This window comes from Ovis aries, chromosome 9 (genome assembly GCF_016772045.2).
Source record: "Ovis aries strain OAR_USU_Benz2616 breed Rambouillet chromosome 9, ARS-UI_Ramb_v3.0, whole genome shotgun sequence".
Lineage (NCBI taxonomy): Eukaryota > Metazoa > Chordata > Mammalia > Artiodactyla > Bovidae > Ovis > Ovis aries.
Genome location: NC_056062.1, coordinates 42,867,445 through 42,887,276, shown reverse-complemented (window position 1 = coordinate 42,887,276; position 19,832 = coordinate 42,867,445). Strand labels below are relative to the sequence as shown.

The 19,832-nt window shown below is 41.7% G+C and overlaps 1 non-coding gene across 1 annotated transcript; it reads right to left on the bottom strand.

Annotated features, from left to right (window-relative positions):
• Window positions 1-10,550: 10,550 nt before the first annotated feature.
• TRNAC-ACA (transfer RNA cysteine (anticodon ACA)) lies at window positions 10,551-10,622 on the bottom strand. Its single transcript has one exon. It is a non-coding gene; the product is annotated as a tRNA-Cys (tRNA).
• Window positions 10,623-19,832: the final 9,210 nt, after the last annotated feature.

Here is a 19,832-nt window from a genome sequence, read left to right as displayed (position 1 = left end):
GAGGATGAGATGGTTGGATGGCATTATCAACTCAATAGACATGAGTGTGAGCAAACCAGGAGAATAGTGAGGGACAGGAAAATCTAACTTGCTTCAGTCCACGGGGTTGCAAAGAGTTGGACATGACTTAGTGACTAAACAAAACAAGAGCGAGAAGAGGAGCCAAGGCCAGAAGTCTCAGGCCCTTCCTCCTGATTTTAGAGAATTCTGTACCTCTGGAGTTTCTTGGCCCTCTAGATTGTTCTAATTATTGATATCAGACTCACAGCTGACCCATATCACTGATATCTGAAGGCTCAAAAACCCTTTACTTGTCCTTTAAGGCATTCATTTAACTGTGGCATTAGTTAGTACATTTTCAGAGAGTTGTATAACCCTTAGATTGCATATTTGAAAGAGACAGTACTGATAGAAGACACACCAGATGGCATCAAGGGGGAAAAAGCCAATCTAATCTAAAATGTGGTAATAAATGAATTTTTATTTAATTAGTATGCTAATGATTAATAAGAAAGTCAATACAACTGACACCAAAGATATATTAGACATGCATTATAATAAAAACTCAGATTTGTGCTGCTATAGACTGTCAGAAAGACACAGCTCCGCTTGGGTATCATGTGACTGAGGAACAGAGAAAGGAAAGAATCCACTGTTGATGGTGCAGCACTGGACTCTTGTTTTATTTGAACAACTCCCATCTTTCTTCCTGAGGAGCAGCAATGTAGTCGCCAAGGGCTTTGAAGGATGTGATGTAAATAACATAAGTTTCCAGGTAGAGCCAGTGACCATGCCAGGTGAGTGGTCCCTATGTGGCTGCAGATGCTCTCTGTTTGAAGATCAAAATCCCCATCTTTGGCTAAGTTTAAAAGCAGAGGCCATGCTCCCAGGAGGAAGAGGCTGGAAACCAAACAAATTGAGGTTTGGGGAGTCCAGGGCAGAGGTCGGGTTCAGAAGAGGGGGCCTGCGTTTGGTGGGCAGGTAGGAAGAGGACACTCGAGGGCACCTCAAGGACACAGAAGCACAGGAACACTGATGGGAAACATACAACTGGGGCTTCCCAGAGGAGCCTCCTCCAGAGGCCTCCAAGCTGGGACCATTCATCCCAGGGAGTGCGCACGGTGACTCACTGGCACAAAGAAGAGAAACACCTGCACTACCATTTATATTGGGGTTTTTTCTTATTAAAAAAAATGTATTCTTACATATGTCTTATGATGTATATCATACAGAGCTACAATATAACTTGTAGGTAATTTGCATATAAATGAAGGTACAGGTATAGGATGCATGCTCAGTAATTTTTCTTTTCTTTCTCTTTGCATTCTTCTTTTAAGGTATAATTGATTTACAATGTTGTATTAGTTTCAATTGTACAGGAAAGTGATGCATTTATATGTACATACATACTTTTTTCAGATTATTTTCCATTATAGGTTATTGCAAGGTGTTGAATATAGTTGCCTGTGCTATACAGTAAATCCTTGTTTATTTTATATATAGTAGTTTGTATATGTTAATCCCATGCTCCCTACTTTATCCCTTCCCCCCTTCAGTGACCATAAGTTTGATTTCTGTGTCTTTGAGTTTGTTTCCATTTTGCATATTTGTTTATTTGTCTTATTTTTTAGATTGCACATATAAATGACCAGCATATAATATCTGTCGCTCTCTGTCTAACTTGCTTCACTAAGTATAACCTTTAGGTCCATCCCTGTTGGATGCTCAATAATCTTTGCAGATGGGGTGCCATCATCTCATGCCTAAAGACAAGGAGATTTGTCCACTGGCTAATCTAGTTTTGTACAGGTGTATGTGGTTGGCTCAAAACCCAGTAGGACCGAACCTACAAGTGATAGACTGTTCAGTGTTGAGCAGAGATGAGCAGAGCAAGGAGGCCAACTGCTGGCAAACTCAAAATCTTACACAGTTTACTTTTTTAAAAAAGTTGAACTACAGTTGATTTATAATGTTATATTAGTTTCAGGTGTACAACTCAGTGATTCAGTGTTTTTATAGATTATGCTTCATTAAAAATTATTACGAAACAGTGGCTTTAATTCTCTGCGCTCCACAATGTATCCTTATTGCTTATCTATTTTATACGTAGTAGTTTGTGCTCAGTCCCATACCCCTTGTTTGCTTCTCCCCCTTCCTTCTCCCCTTTGTAACCATTAGTTTGTTTTCTATATCTGTAAGTCTGTCTTGCATACATATACATTTGTATTATATTTTACATTCTGCATGTAAATCATACAATATTTGTCTTTGTCTGACTTATTTCACTAAGCATAATATTCTCTAGGTACATCCGTATTGCTGCAAATAGGAGAATTCCATTCTGTTTTAGAGCTGAGTAGTGTTCCTTTGTATATATAAACATACCCAACATTTTCTTTATCCTGTCATCTGTTGATGGGCATTTAGGTTGCTGCCATGTCTTCACTATTATAAAGAGTGCTACTGTGAATGTGGGTGCATGTATCTTTTTCAATTAGTGTTTTCATTTTTTTCTGGATAAATGCCCAGGAGTGGAATTGTTGGATCATATGGTAGTTTTATTTATTTTATTTTTCTTGAGAAACTGTCATATTATTTTCCATAGTGACTGCACCAATTTATATTCCCACTAAAATTGTACAAGAGTTACCTTCTCTCCAATCCTTGCCACCATTTGTCATATGCAGACATTTTGATGATAACCATCTGACAGGTGAGAGGTGTTGTCTCCTTGTGATTTTGACAGGGCCTTTGGAAGAGTCTGGGAATCAGGAGAAAGGTCAGGGTGTCTGAGTCCTAGGAGCAGAGGCTGGTTTGTATGCAGCCAACCTTTATGCAGTTGTTTAGGCTGTCGTATTAGGCATCAGAGAAACAGAACCAATAAGATAAATCTCTAGCTAGCAAGAGGCAGACCTCAGAGATATTGCAGGTTCGGTTCTAGACCATCACAATAAAGTCAACATTGCAAAAAAGCAACCCATATGAATTTTTTTGTTTCCTAGTACACATAAAAGTTATGTTTATACTATAGCCTATTTACTGTGCAACAGACTTGTGTCTAAGAAAACTAATGTACTTATCTTAAGTAAAAAATTGTTCAGTCACTCAGTCATGTCTGACTCTTTGCGACCCCTTGGACTGCAGCATGCCAGGCTTCCCTGTCCTTCACCATCTCCCAGAGTTTGCTCAAACTCATATCCATTGAGTAGGTGATGCTATCCAACCATCTCATCCTCTGTTGTTCCCTTTTCTTGCCTTCAATCAAGTAAAAGTGAAAAATACTTTGTTAAAAAATGCTAGCCGTCATCTGAGCCTTTAGCAGGTCTTGATAGTAACTTTTTGTTCTGTTCAGGGCCTCAGTGAATTGTATGATTTCCATTCACATTGGGGAGGGCAGTCTGCTTAACTGTACCCATTAATGTACTAATCTAATCTAGAAACACCCTTGCAGACATACCCAGAATAATGCTTAGCCAAATATCTCAGTACCCTGTGGTCCAGTCAAGTTGACACATAAGATAACCATCACAATTTTTATCACAGATTTTATTGCAATGGATTGAGAAGGTATTATGCAGGCAAGAGATATAAATAGGGTTGTGTTTTCAAAAATTCCCTCTGGCTGCTGTGTGTAAACTTAAATGGGAGACTTGTTAGGAGATTTTCTTTCAGGATGTATCTCTTCTTTAGGCTGCTATATAATAATTTCCAAGGGCATTTTTTGTTATTATTTTATGTATACTTAGATGTTTCCTTAAGTATTGTATGTATGTACAGAATATCAATTAACCCCAGTTCTAACATGTGTGGATTTTGTGTTTAGGGACCAAAGTTCTGAGTGGAATTTTTGTCATGGTTTTGATCCTATCTATAGTTCACATGTGTGCATGCTCATTCACTTCAGTTGTGTCTAATGATGTCTAGGATAATCTACCGCAAAGCATTATCCTGCTCAAAATAGTGCTGAGGTTCAAAACGTGTTAGCCCATCAGCAGTGTCTGACTCTTTGTGACCCCATGGACTGTAGCCTGCAAGGCTTCTCTGTCCATGGGATTCTCCAGGCAAGAATATTGGAGTGGGTTGCCATGCCCTCCTCCAGGGGATCTTCCTTTTGTCTCCTGCATTGGCAGGCGGGTTCTTTACCACTAGTGCCACCTGGGAAACCCCCTATAGTTCATGGCTGTCTTCACATAATTCTGGACACTTGTGATATACACATCATGGGCTTTCCTATGTGCATAGTACACATTTTGATATTGGCTCAGTATATTTCATTGAAAAGTGAAAATGTCAGATAAAACACAGTTCAAACTTCCTTGTATATTTGTTAGTATTAGATTTAGAAAACCATTCAATGCCCCTGATGTTGAATAAACATACAAAATAGGTTGTATTTTTCAAGCATCTTGTCTCTGTACTTCAAATTGTATCTGGCGCATAGTAGGTATTCAGCAGATATTAAGTGAACCAGTGATGACAGAATTTCTGAATAGTAACCAGGCACATTGTGAATATGTTAGATGCTCAATTGTGTCTGACTCTATGTGATCCCATGGACCTGCTAACCTCCTCTCTCCATGAAATTCTTCAGGAAAGAATACTGGAATGGGTTGACATTTCCTTCTCCAGGGGATCTTCCTGACCCTGGGACTGAACCTGGGTCTCCTGAAATGCAGGCAGACTCTTTTAAGTCTGAGCTATCAGGCACACTGTAGAATTCAGTGGACTTTCAGAAACTGGAGAAGAATGTTAAACTGATGACTTAGAATAAATGTGTTAATATTACGCATATTTAACACTTAATATTGAATGCTTCCATAGAGCCAAGTTATATGTAAAACTCTTGACATGTTTTTATCCATTTCGTTTAGTTTCTCTGCACCTCAAAAAATGTTTTTGTTTGTTTGAAACTGAACCCAATGGAGTAAACCATCTGCCTACTGTTTTCAAAATGAAATAATTATTTTCTCCCAAATGAATGAGATACCCTAGAATGTAAACCTTTAGAGGGCAAGAATCAATATTTTCATGTTATTTAATATTCTGCAAAGGAAAATGCAAAGCTATGCACTCAGGAGACACTTAACAACACAGACTGACTATGGTAAAACCTCTTGAAATCAGACTTACATGGTTGTTTGTTTTCCAGGTTGTCAAAATATTATCTCTACTTAGCAGCGTGAAATAGAGACCCAGAATAGCTAATACTGAATACTGAAGGAAAAGAATAAAGTTGGAAGACTAACATTAGCTGACTTCAAGACTTACTGTGAAACTACAGTCATAAAGACAGAGTGGTATTGGTGAATGATTAGACAAGCTAATGGAACAGAATAGAGATCCATATAAATATGATCAACTGATCTTTAACAATGGAGCCAAGGTAGTCTTTTCAATAAACACTGCTAGGACAACTGGACATTCATATAAAAATATCTAACCACAGGCTTCAACAAAAAATAACTCAAAATGGATCATAGGACTAAATGTAAGCTGCAAAACCATAAAACTGCTTGATGGCGACAGAAGAGAGAATCAAGATGACCGTGAGTATGGTGATGACTTTTTAGATGCAATACTAAAGGCACACTCCAGGAAAGAAAGGATTGGTAATTTGGACTTCATTAAAATAAAAGTCTTCTGCTCTGAAAAATACAATGTTAAGAGAATGAAAAGACAAGCCACAGACTGGAATGGAGAGAACACTCACAAAAGACACATCCGATAAAAGACTGCTTGCCAAAATATGCTAAGAACTCTTAAAACTCAACAGTAGGAAAAAAACAGCCTGATTTAAAAAACTGATCAAAGACCTCACCAAAGAAGGTGTACTCTTACATACGTATACAGTGTATACAAATGACAAATAAATATGTGAAAAAAATGCTCTACCTCAAATATCATCAGGAAAAGGTCAATTAATACAACAATGAACTATCACTATACATCTATTAAAATGGCCAAAGTCCAGAACACAGACACCACCAAATGCTCATGAGGTTTTAGAGTAACAGGTACTCTTGCTCTTTGCTGGTGGGTATGCAAAAGAATCTGCGTGCCAATGCAGGAGACACAAGAGACGTAGGTTCGATCCCTGGGTTGGGAAGACCCCCCCCCCGCCGGAGAAGAAAATGACAAACCATCCAGTATTCTTGCCTAGAATATCCCATGGATAGAGGAGCCTGGTGAACTATAGTCCGTGGGGTCTCAAAGAGTCAGACATGACTGACCAGAGCACGCAGATGCAGGTGGCCGCCTTGGAAGATGATTTGACAAAACTAAGCATACTCTTACCTATCTAGCACTCGTGCTCCTTGGCATTTACCCAAAGGAGCTGAAAGCTTATATCCCCACAAAAAACCCAAACATGGATGTTTACAGCAGCTGTATTCATAATTGTCAAAATTTAGAAGCAATGAAGATGCCTTCCCGTAGGTGAATGGATAAATAAACTGTAGTAGTTTAATGGATAAATAGAATGTAGTAGAATGGATAAATAAACTACCAGACCAGTAGGTAGTTGTTCAGCACCAGAAAGTGATGCACTGTCAAGTCATGGAGGGAGTGTCAATGCTTATTACTAAATGAATGAAAACGATCTGAAAAGGTCACATTTGGTATGATTCCAACACTATGACATTCTGGAAGAGGCAATAAAGACAATAAAAAGATCAGTGGTTGTCAGGATTTAGCAGGAAGGATAGATGAATAGGGTTTTCCCTGATAGCTCAGCTGGTAAAGAATCCACCTGCAATGCAGGAGACCTTGGTTCGATTCCTGGGTTGGGAAATCCCCTGGAGAAGGAAGGGATAGGCTACCCACTCCAGTATTCTTGGGCTTCCCTGGAGGCTCAGACGGTAAAGAATCTGCATGCAATGTGGGAGACCTAAGTTCAGTCCCTGGGTTGTAAAGATCCCCTGGAGGAGGATATGGAAACCCACTCCAGTATTCTTGCCTGGGAAATCTCATGGACAGAGGAGCCTGATGGGTTACAGTCCAGGAGGTCACAAAAGAGTCAGGCATGACTGAACGACTAAGCACAGCACACGAAGATGAACAGGTGGAGCAAAGAGGATTTTTAGGGCAGTGAAACTACTCCGTATGGTGCTATAATGCTGTCTGCTGCTGCTGCTGTTTAGTTGCTAAGTTGTGTCTGACTCTTTTGTGATCCCATGGACTATAGCCCGCCAGGCTCCTCTGTCCATGGGATTTCCCAGACAAGAATACTAGAATGGGTTGCCATTTCCTTCTCCATGAGATATTCCCAATCCAAAGATCAGATCTGGGTCTCCTGCTTGGCAGGCAGATTCTCTACCACGGAGCCACCTGGGAAGCCCATAATATATATATATTTATCCAAACCAATAGAATATACAATACAAAGAATGAACTGTAATGGGAACTATGAATGTTTGGTGATAGTGGTGTCACTGTAGGCTCATCAGTTGTAACAAATGTACCCCTTGGTGAGGGGATGTTGATAATGGAGGAGGCCATGCCTGAGTAGGGGACACTCAGTTACTGTGAACCTAAAATTGCTTCAAATAATAAAAGCTATTTAAAAAATTAAAAATATGGTGCCTCAATAGACACTATAAAGAAGTGAAAAGATAATCTACAAAATGGAAGGAAATAATTGCAAAAATAACATTTGATAAGGGACTTGTACTGAGAATTTATAAAGAACTCTTACAAATGAACAACAAAAAGACAAATAATCCAATTTAAAAAAATAAGCAAATGATTTGAGTAGACATTTCTCCCCAGGAGATATAGAAACATCCAAGAGGCACATGAAAAGATGCTTCAGATTATTAATCATTACAGGAAAGATTATCAAAACCACAGAAGGCCCTTCACACTCACTAAGGTTGCTAAAAAAACAGAGATGGCAACAAATGTTGGCAAGGATGTGGAGAAATTGGTAATTTCATGCATTGCTGGTGTTCTCAAAGCAGTGAAAAGCTCAGAGATCACTTACCACTCTGGTTTTCAATTTTCTCTTTATTTTTGTCCCCTAGAGGTTTTGCTTATTTCTTTTGTGAACTTAGATATTCCTTTATAATGACTAAGAAAAAAATGATCCATATTTCCAGATGTTTTGTGGTGATAAGTCTTCTCAGGAAATATGAGTCACCAAGCTGAGAGAAACGGAAGTTATCATTCTGTAAGAGATGCTACTTTAACAAAGGATATCTGTGCTACTCCATTTATGGATATCTGATAAATAAAGATATCTAAATCTTCACTATAACAATATTTTGACCCCTTTTAATCCAGTTTTCTAAGTAAAACATAAACTTGAATGAATTGTTGGGTTTGAAAAAGAACAAATATGAATAAAGCATAGTTTGAGATGAGAACTGTGACACTTTGCTGAAAAATTATATTAAATAAAATTATGTACAGTGTATTATAGATGGCATACAGTGCTGCTGGTTTAACCTGCCAATTTCTCCTCATCCCAGAATTGGAGTAAATCCTTCTGTAAGTATAACTAAGTGAATAGTCTGTACAAGCTTAGTCAGGGCTCCTCTTTCATTGTCCAAATATTCTTGACCCTATCCTAAAGCCTACCCTCAATTATGCCTCAAACCGTTCTCTGCTGACAGGTTACTTCTTACATCAAGAGCCTGCACTACCAGAAAATGCCCAGATCCGTTTCTGTACTTGTTGAACGTTCTCCTTACAAACATTCTTGATCTGTTGTACTTTTAGGAGGATCTGTACTCTGGTCTGTAGAACGTGGCTTGATGACTTGATAATCTGGGAATGTCGTTGCTGTTGTTTCGTCGCTAAGTCTTGTCTGACTTGTTGGGACCCCATGGAGCCCAACAAGTTCCTCTGTCCATGGGATTTCCCAGGCAGGGATACTGGAGTGGGTTGCCATGCCCTCTTTCAGGGGATCTTCCCAACCCAGGGATCAAACCTGCATCACCTGCATTGGGAGGCAGATTCTTCATCACTGAGCCATCTGGGAAGCCCAATCTAGGAATATGTGCCTCATATATTTGCCTATGGTGTGCAAGGAGAGATCTCTGTCTAGGGTACCTCAAACATCTCATCTTTGATTGTGGAGGCACAACTTGACACAGATCTGATCTAAAATTACATTTTCTATTGGGCAGAATGAAGGCTATCCAGACCTTTATTAAAAATAACTATATAACATTTTCTTTGTTCTCAGAAGCTCAGAGGAGTGTTGCATTAGCCATTTTATTATCCTCACTGACTGGGCAACATAAACTCTCGGCCTTTAGGTTTTTATGGCTCTTTCAGGTCATAGGAGCCCAAATATTCATGCAGAAGGGAATTATAGTCAGACGATAAAGTAGTCTACAGTCCTTTCAGCAGATAGGGAGGGTCGACTGTAGTAAGGTTTCTGTTGGTGTCTTTGAGAAAATCAATTACCTCGTAGCTTAAATTATTCACATTGTACCTTAAAAAGTTCAGTGAACTGAACATCTTTACTTCTAGATATGAACACAGAAGGACTAAGTGTGAGCCCTGGTAATGACTTTAGTGACAATGTTTTTCTCCCGTTATAGGCAAAGGATGGGGGTGGAATTTACATTGCAACCAGAAGCAAAAAGAGCAATATTTAGTCTGAGCTAACAGACTTTCCCGAAGCCCTATGGTAACTTAAGTGCACTGGTGGCAGCTTTTTAACTCATAAAAAATACTTGTTACAGAGCGGATACCAGTAAATGAACCAAAACGTACGAAGTGGGGTTTTCTGTTTAAAATAAATAAGCACCACTTGACATCTGGTGAAAATATCTCCTCAGCACCCTTTGTTCTCTCTCGCTTACACTGATGAGGTTTGAAAGTTGAGAAACTGCCCTGTTAGGAAAGGAAGCACATGAAGAAACATGACTATTAGTTTTCCTTTGCTGCAAATGTCTGAAAATTTCACATCTCGAGCCTGTAGTTATTATGGGGTTTGGCGTGTGGGTGGCTGAAAATATGGTACTTGGCCTTTTGGTGCCAAACTTTCAGGCGGCTTCAGCTGTCTGTATACAAAAGACATGGCAGAATGTGTCACTTTACTTTTAATATTCGGAATTGTTCGTCTTGCCAGTGGAATAGTGAGTATGTGGATGGTACTGTTGATCTTGGAGCCTGCCAGTCTCCAAGAATCTTAATTGATGAAGATGCTGTTAGGAACAGAGTGAGCATGTGGGTGGGGACGACGGCTTAGTGAAAGTCTGCAAATTTGAAAAATGCTGTCCTGGGGCACCATCTCCTCTCTAGTCTCGTCCTCACCCTCCACACCCGATTTTCTAACTTTCCCTTCTCCTGCCTCAGTTTAGCATCTTTGATTTACCCTGGCCCCTGATCTTCATGTAAATAGAAATTAAATGACAAATTTCCAAGACCCCCCAAAGGCCATTCTTCTATTGAAATTTCTTAAAATTTTTTGTGTTAGTCACTCAGTCATGTCCGACTTGTTGCAACCCCTTGGACTGTAGTTCACCAGGCTCCTCTGTCCATGGAATTCTCCAGGCAAGAATACTGGAGTGGGTTGCCCTTCCCTTCTCCAGGGGATCTTCCCAACCCAGGGATCGAACCTGGGTCTCCTGCATTGTAGGCAGATTCTCTACCATCTGAGCCACCAGGGAAATGGAAGAAATGATCCTTCACCCACTCCACAAAACTGGATGACCTTCTCTAGAAGTTTGATGTTGTAAAGGCCTTGGACTTGAAGGGAACTGTAAGCTCTGGTTCATGAGGATTGTTTTTTCTTCCCGACTGGTTGCATTCCTGTCTTCTTTGCTTAACTTTCTCCTTCCTCTTCTCTCAAGCTTCTTCCAGCTCTCTTTCCTTTCTGTGAATTTCTGTCTAGTCAAATGGAGAACTCTTAAAGCCTTACCTCCCAGGGAAATTGCAAAGAATCATGGGATGGCTGGCTATATTACCTAGGGAATTTGGGAAAATCATATATCTGATTAATTTAAAAAAACATCAATAATGATTTGCCTGGGATGAATACATGTGTAATTCTCTTTTTTTTTTAATTGTTTTTTTTTTTCCTAAAGTCTTTCTTTAATTTGTTACAACATTGCTTCTGTTTTATGTTTTAGTTTTTTTGGCCATGAGACAGGTGGGATATTAGCTCTCCAACTAGGGATTGAAGCCACAGCTGCTGTGTTGGGAGGTGCAGTCTTAACCACTGGACTGTCAGAGAAGCCCCATGATTCTCTTTTGAAGTGGCAGAGGCATGACCACTAGAGTTATGGGTGAATCATACCCCACACAGTAGAGTTGGTTTCTGTGTGTGGATCCCAGCCTGGGAGAGAGCAAGGGACGTGTGTCTTCTTTGTTCTTGGTCACATTCATGAGCCTTCCCCCTACACCCCTCTCTCCCTCCATGAAGCCTGCTTTCCTACTTTTGCAGGCTTTTTTCCTGCAGTAGGTTTGAGATAGTGAATTCAAGGAAAGAATATTTCAGTTCAGTTCAACTCAGTCACTCAGTTGTGTCCAACTCTTTGCGACCCCATGGACTGCAGCATGCCAGACTTCCCTGTCCATCACCAACTCCCGGAGCTTGCTCAAACTCATGTCCATCGAGTCCAATGATGCCGTCCAACCATGTCATCCTCTCTTGTCCCCTTCTCCTCCCGCCTTCAGTCTTTCCCAGCATCAGGATCTTTTCTAATGAGTTTCTGTTCTTTTTATCAGGTGGCCAAAATATTGGAGCTTCAGCATCAGTTCTTCCAATGAATATTCAGGACTAATTTCCTTTAGAATTGACTGGTTTGATCTCCTTGCAGTCCAAGGACTCTCAAGAGTCTTCTCCAACACCACAGTTTGTTCTATGAAATAAATGGCCTCCTACGGTTTCTATCATTTGTACAATGTATTTATTGACTATGTCTTATACAGTCAGGCAGTCTTCCCTGGTCGCTCAGCTGGTAAAGAATCTGTTTACAATGCTGGAGACCTCTGTTCAATTCCTGGGTAGGGAAGATCTGCTGGAGAAGGGGTAGGCTACCCGACTCCAGTATTATTGGGCTTTCCTGGTGGCTCAGACAGTAAAGAATCCACCTGCAATGTGGGAAACCTGGGTTCAATCCCTCAGTTGGGAAGATACCCTGAAGAAGAGAATGGCTACCCATTCCAGTATTCTGTCCTGGAGAAGTCCATGGACAGAGGAGCCTGGTAGGCTATAGTCCATGAGGTCACAAAGAGTCAGACATGACTAAGTGACTTTCATTTCACATACAGACAGGCACTGGGGTTGTGACTGGTGATGCAGCAAAAAAAAAAAAAAAAAAAACAAAAAACCAACAACCAAAAAACCAGACATTCTTTTCCTATAAGATACTCACTGTATGGTAGAGGCAAGACCAGTTCCATAATTTGCCTTTTTTTGTGGCCATACCATGAAGCATGAAGGATCTTAGTTCCCCGATCATGGATTGAACCCATGCCCCCTATTGGAAGTGCATGGTTTTAACCACTGGACCACCAGGGAAGTCCCAAGACCAGCTACATCATTTGTGAGTTACACATGATGATTTTGGGTTTCCTTGTTTTAAAAGTTATTTAGAAATTCAATACTTGAGAGCAGGGCACTAAACCAAGCATCCCTTTGAAGCTGGATTTCAGTGAGAGTCCATAGGGAGAACACTCATGGGAGGTTGGGTCTCGGGGGGAGAGATGATGTCTATAAAGGGATAGAATCCTGGTGGAAAAGGCCCAGGAGGGCTCCAATAGTCTTGGTGGCCCGAGGAGACAGCGGTTGTCCCCTGACCCAAGGAGGAGTAAGAAGGCAGCTTTGCCTCGCAGAAATTTCCTGTCTCATCTCTCTCTCACTAATGGACTTAAGAAAACTGTATTTCTCCCTTACTCTCTCCTTGAGATACAATCATCAACAGCTTTAGAGTTGTCTTGCCAGAATAAGTATATTTTAATATGGAACTCCTTCTTTGTTCTGCCAAGAAAAAAGGGGGATGCAAATCATTGTAACCCAGAACATAACACAGAGCAATAAAACAATATTTCTAAAAAAGTGAGGAAAATAAAGCTAATGGAAAGATAGGAAGAATAAAGGGAGGCAGTAATGGGGCCAGTATATAATATACCTGCTTTGAGATCCTTTACCTCTGCTAGAGGTTGGCTGCAAAATTTAGATTTTATTGTGGCAAAATATACACCACATAGATTTTACCATTTTAACCTTTCTTTTTATCTACTCTGTGAGACTTGTGGGATCTTAGTTCCCCAATCAGGGATTGAACTCGCATCCTTGACAGTGAAAGCACAAAGTCCTAAGTACTGAATTGCCAGGAAGTTCCCTCATTTTAGCTACTTTTAAGTGTATAGTTCCGTGGCACTAAGTACAGTCACATTACTTTGTAACCACCACACCATCCATCTCCAGAACTTTTGCAACATCCCAAATGGAAACTCATGCGTGTGTGCTTAACGTCCAACTCTGCGACCCCATGGACCACAGCCTGCCAAGCTCCTCTGTCCAGGCTTCTCCAGGCAAGAATACTGAAGCAGGTTGCCATGCCCTCCTCCAGGGGATCTTCCACGACCCAGGGATCGAATCCGGGTGTCTTATCTCTCCTGCATTGGCAGGCAAGTTCTCTATGGCAACTCTGTGTCCATTAAACAATAACTCACTTCTGCATCTCCCCAGCCTTGGGTGATTGTTTTCTGTCTCAATCAGTTTGACTATTTTAGATACTTTAGAAAAGTGGAGTCACATAATATTCATGTTCTATTGGGAATGGCTTATTTCACTTAGCATGGTGTCTTCACATGTCATCCATGTTGCAACATGTATCAGAATTCCCTTCCTTTTTAAGGCTAATATTCCAATGCATGTATAGACCACATTTTGTTTACCCATTCATCTGTCAGTGAACGCTTGGATTGCTCTTACCTCCTGGCTGTTGAGAATAGTGATGCTACGAACATGGGTGTACAAGTATCTGAGTCCCTGCTTTCCATTCTTTTGGAAACTCTACCCAGAAATGGGATTGCTGGATCATATGGTAGTTCTATGTTTAATTTTTTGAGAAACATCAAATTTAGTTCCGAGGCTTCTAGGGGCCATCTTAAGATCGGAAACAATAAAATACACAATTCACAGTGCCTCCCAAGTAAATGCAGATCAGTTGTTTGTGAGACTAGAAAAACCTGGCTTTCTCCCTCCGGTCTGCATAGAGAAGGTACCCTGCAGTGCAGTGAGCCACATGACCGACTTACGGCAGAAGCAGTGTGTTTCTGGGGAGGCTGATGAGAGCACAGGGTGAGGAACGCAGGCCATGCGGTCCAGGCTCGGAGTGGGGCTGCCTCCTCTTAGGATGCAAATTCCAAAGAAGAAAATGATAAGCAGGGGAGAGAAAAATGAAGGAACATATCCTGGGGAAAAGGACGTTTCCTTTGAGAAAGCTTTCTGAGCACTTTGCAATTTAGACAAGACTCTGACGCTGGGAAAGATTAAAGGCAGGAGAAGGGGGCAACAGAAGATGAGATGGTTGGATGGCATCACTGACTCGGTGGACATGAGTTTGAGTAATCTCCAGGAGATGGTGAAGGACCGAGAAGCCTGGCTTGCTGCAGTCTGTGGGGTTGCAAAGAATCAGACACAACTGAGCGACTGAACTGGACTGATTCTTTTTCAGCATACGCTGCTCCTTATTTCTCTCTGTAGCAAGCTAGATCGCTGCTTTCATAAATTTCAAGCGGGCCATTCGAGGTGCCTTACCGCCACTTAATGTCCTGTACTGAGCCCCGCTCTTCATGCAGTGTCTACCTCAGTGTTTTGTTTTTATTAGAAATTCACCTCGCCTTGTGTACTGAGGGGAAAGAAAAAAGGAAATTAGACCCTGGAGCTCAGCAAGCCCATAAAATGGCAAGAGATTCCTGAGGAAGGCCGCGCTGAACCCCTAGGCCCCGGCTGCCTGTGCGGTAATGAAATGCATGACTACAGGAGATGATAGTAATTGCAGCGATGGCTCGTTACAGCTCCCGGGTGATTTGGTGCTGTCAGGAGTGCGCTGTCCTCCGACATCCCAGGAGGCGACCGGCATCAGTGACTGCGGGCCCTGATTGGGGCAGTGAAATATTGCTGGCAAAAATTAAAAGGTCCCCGTGTCAAAATAATTCATGATATGCATATCTTCCATTCTGATGAAACGGCTGATATCCGGATTAGCAAGATAATAAAACTGATCAGGCTACAGTTAAACAATTTAAGTTGGAGAGCTGTTCATTTTGTAGGTGTCACTTGTCAGATCAAGGGGTCAACGCGGAATGAAAGGCTCTTCCCGGTAACCTTCCGAAGATGTGGATCCAGTGTGTTCTTCGCTATTTGTCCAAAGTTTTCATCATCCGGCTGCCGACCAGCATTACCGCAGCAGGCTGTATTCTGACATTCAAATCCCCGGAATGACAGGTTATTAGGAGCCGAGGACTGGCTCTACATACATTAAGCACCGTATCTCTGACCTGTAATGTGAACCGATAGTGATATTGTAATTGAGTGAGTCTGCAAAAAGAGGAGGGGGGAGTCTTTATTAAAACACGGGGAGAGAAAGGAAAGCATTTCTATTTCTGATGATTTGTGGGATTGGAAAGGAAGCTTTTGGGCGATGATTTATTTTTCGTTTCGAAAAGGTAGAGTGACGTGCGGAGTGTTTGCTGGGTGTAACGGTTATTTGACAAAGATAAGGCAAGCTCTCTCAGCCTCCTTTCCGTGTGCTGAGCAGACACAGATCAAAAGAGATTTGTTCTATGAAAGGCAGTAGCTTTAAAGTGAATACAATGGGCCCACATACCTCCTGAGGCTGTTCTCAGGGTCTTGGCCCTGCAGCTCTGGCTTCACTTCTCGCCCCTCCTAGGTCTGAGCCCCTTCTCCTCTGCGTACCAAGGCGGGTAGCAGAAGGGGGCATCTATTATTGGTGTCAGTGACTCCATTGTGGGGTGCCGCTGTGCACAAAGTGACTCATTTAATATGCATTAGTGGGATCTCAGTTGATTCTTTCAGGCTTCTCCTGAAAGACTTTCATCCAAGGGAGTCAGACAGGGAGGTCACTGAATTCAATCTTGTCCAACTGTTTTTGACCCCATGGACTGTAGTCCACCACGCTCCTCTGTCCATGGAGATTCTCCAAACAAAAATACTGGAGTGGGTTGCCGTTTCCTCCTCCAGGGGATCTTCCCAACCCAGGGATTGAACTTGTGTCTCTTACGTCGCCTGCAGTGGCAGGCAGGTTCTTTACCATAGCACAACCTGCTGCTGCTCCTGCTAAGTCACTTCAGTCGTGGCCGACTCTGTGTGACTCCATAGAGGGCAGCCCACCAGACTCCCCTGTCCCTGGGATTCTCCAGGCAAGAACGCTAGAGTGGGTTGCCAAACCTGGGAAGCCCTCAAATTCTAGGATAAGTTGTGGAAACCCTCCAACAGCCTGAAGAAGCTCAGTATTGTGTGTGTGTGTGTGTGTGTGTGCACCCCTGTGTGTACAGGTGCATATGTGTGCAGTGAATGTGAATATGCACACATTTCCTAGGGTAAGAATTACCCAGCGAGTTTGGGTTGAACATGTACACACTGCTGTATTTGGAGTGAATAACCAACAAAAACCCACTGTGTAGCACGGGGAACTTGGCTCAATGTTATGTGGCAGCCTGAATGGGAGGGGAATTTGGGGGAGAATGGAAACATGTATATGTGTGGCTGAGTCCTTTTCTGTTCACTTGAAACTGTCACAGCATTGTTAATTGGCTGCTGCTGCATCGCTTCAGTCATGTCCGACTCTGTGCGACCCCATAGATGGCAGCCCACCAGGCTCCCCAGTCCTTGGGATTCTCCAAGCAAGAACACTGGAGTGGGTGGCCTTTTCCTTCTCCAATGCATGAAAGTGAAAAGTGAAAGTGAAGTCACTCAGTCGTGTCTGACTCTCAGCGACCCCATGGACTGCAGCCTACCAGGCTTCTCCACCCATGGGACTCTCCAGGCAAGAGTACTGGAGTGGGGTGCCATTGTCTTCTCCTGTTAATTGGCTATACCTCAATAAAAATAAAGAGTTAAAAAAAAAGAATTGCCCAGTGAAAATTCTAATAGAAGGTACGCTGTTCCAAGCATTGGGAAATTGAGATTCTGGGATGAACTTCAGCAACGACACCCTTATGTGACCTTGGGCATGTTGACCAGCATCTCTATCTGTAAAGTAGTTGTCCTGATGCTGTGGTAGTGAGAAATGACATAACAGATACATGTGCTATTATAAACTGTAGCATGAACATAAAATGTCATTAATCTTAAGAATAGGACTGATGAATGTTTAGCCCCATGCAAATATAAGGGTTTATAATATCTACATTTGGTTACTATCAAAGGAACTCACATTGAGATTCTTCAGTATTTGAGGTATGTTTTATAAAAACACCGAAATGGGGCTTTCCTGGTGGCTCAGTGGTAAAGAATCTGCCTGCCAATTCAGGAGACACAAGTTTGATCCCTGATCCCAGAAGATCCCATATGCCATGGAGGAATTAAGCCCGTGTGTCCTAACTATTCGGAGAAGGCCATGGCACCCCACTCCAGTACTCTTACCTGGAGAATCCCATGGATGGAGGAGCCTGGTAGGCTACAGTCCATGGGGTCGCTAAGAGTCGGACACGACTGAGCAACTTCACTTTCACGCATTGGAGAAGGAAATGGCAACCCACTTCAGTGTTCTTGCCTGGAGAATCCCAGGGACAGAGGAGCCTGTTGGGCTGCCGTCTATGGGGTTGCACAGAGTCGGACACGACTGATGCGACTTAGCAGTAGCAGCCCTAACTATTGAGCTGGTGCTCTAAAGCCTGGGAGCAGCAGCTACTGATTCCATGTGCCACAGTTATTGAAGCCTGCGTGCCCTAAAGTCCTTGCTCCCCAACAAGAGAAGCCACCACCAACAGAAGCTAACACGGCACAACTAGAGAGTAGACCCCGCTAACCACAACTCGAGAAAAGCCTGCTCAGCAATAAAGACCCAGCACAGCCAAAAATAAATAAGTAATAAAAAATACCCCAAATGAAACACAGTGCCTTTAAACATTTTGAAAATGGTCATTGTCATTCTCTTTTTAGTTCTCACTATTACAACGGTCACCTCTTTTTTTGTTTTACGAAAATTATTTGGTAAAAGCTGTATGTGTAGAGAAAGCACCTCAGCCTTCATCAAAATTGAAATCCACTCTTCTCATTTTATGGATGTTGGTGTAACAAGGCTGTTTATAAATACTGATGGCAAGTTAGCAATGAGACATGAAGAGTGATCGAAGGTTTTTGGATTAAGATACTGGATAAATAAAGGAGACATTTTTAAAGATGGTGAGGACTGAGGGTTTCTGGGTATAAAAACTAAGAATTCTGTTTCTGACTTATTTGGTTTGAAATGCCTATTACGTTACTTATTTCTTAGTCTTTATATTTGGCTGTGTTGGGTCTTGGTTGCAGCACATGGGATCTTCACTGCAGTACATGGACTCTCTAGTTGTGATGGATGGGCTCAGTTGCTCGGCATGTGGGATCTTAGTTCCCCAACCAGGGACTGAACGCACATCTCTTGCATTGCAAGGCTAATTCTTAACCACTTGGTGATCAGGGAAGTCTTGGCTGGTTATGTTATTTTTCCCTGCTATAAATTTAAGAGTAGTATCCTTGAATGACTTACTTTTATAGTCACATAGGAGAAATGTTATAAATAAAGAAACTTACAAATGGATTTTTGTTAAATAGATAAACTACAGATAAATCAAGAATTTGTTTAAATTTAGCAAACATAATGAAACCTAAATATATAAGACCCTGTGTATAAAGAATGCATAAATAACTCATTGTGTCCTCCATATGAGAAAAAAGTAATATACAACAGTGGAGAGCAGTGATCATTGTGGATTAGGGTGATCAGAGAATGCTTCCTGAAAGAGGTTAATTTTGAAAGAGACTAAGGAAGATGAGTCGGTGGATGGGAAATGCAAGGACTTTCCGTAGGGAAAAATATCAGTAACTGCTTCAAATATGTGTCTGAGTGAAGGTGTACTCAAATGTGAATTTCTGCTTTAATTTGTGCATGCTCAGCGCTCAGTTGTGTCTGACTCTTTGCTCCTCTTGTTGTGGAGCACGGACTCGGCGGTGCGTGGGCTTCAGTAGTTTTGGCTCCCGGGCTCTAGAGCACAGGCTCGGTAGCTGGTGCACAGGCTCAGTTGCTCCTCTGCATGTGGGGTCTTCCTGGATCAGGGATCGAACCTGTACCTCCCGTATTGGCAGGCGGGTTCTTTACCACTGAGCCACCAGAAAAGCCCCATGTGTTAATCCATTTTTAAATTGTCTGAGGCCACTGGTAACTGGAAGTTGTTTTGCTATGTCCTGGGCTAATTCACAGACTGGAAAGATCTGAGTCAGTCTAAGTTACTTATGTCAGTGTAGATATTTTGAGTTACTAAACCAAAGAACTTGTTAGCAGCAAGTGTAAGAGGGTCAGTGTATACTCTCTTTCCCATTTTGGGGGGTCATTTTAGATAGAAATTAGATAAAAATGTGTTTTGAATCCTGCATTTTTAGAATTAAGGATTGGGTGTCCAATGCGTATGATCCTACTGTTCTTATAATTTGAAAAGTAATGTATAAAAATATATATCTACATGTTTAAGAAGTATTGTCAATGTCTATTTTGCTTGTGTGTAATAGGAAATGAAAGAAAAGAGGAACTGATGACTGACAGGGTCATCCTGTCTTTCTGTGGCTGAGATGCTTCCATGGGAAGACACATTCTGTTATCTGTTTGGTCAATTTCAGGACACATGGTTAATCTCATTACCATCAG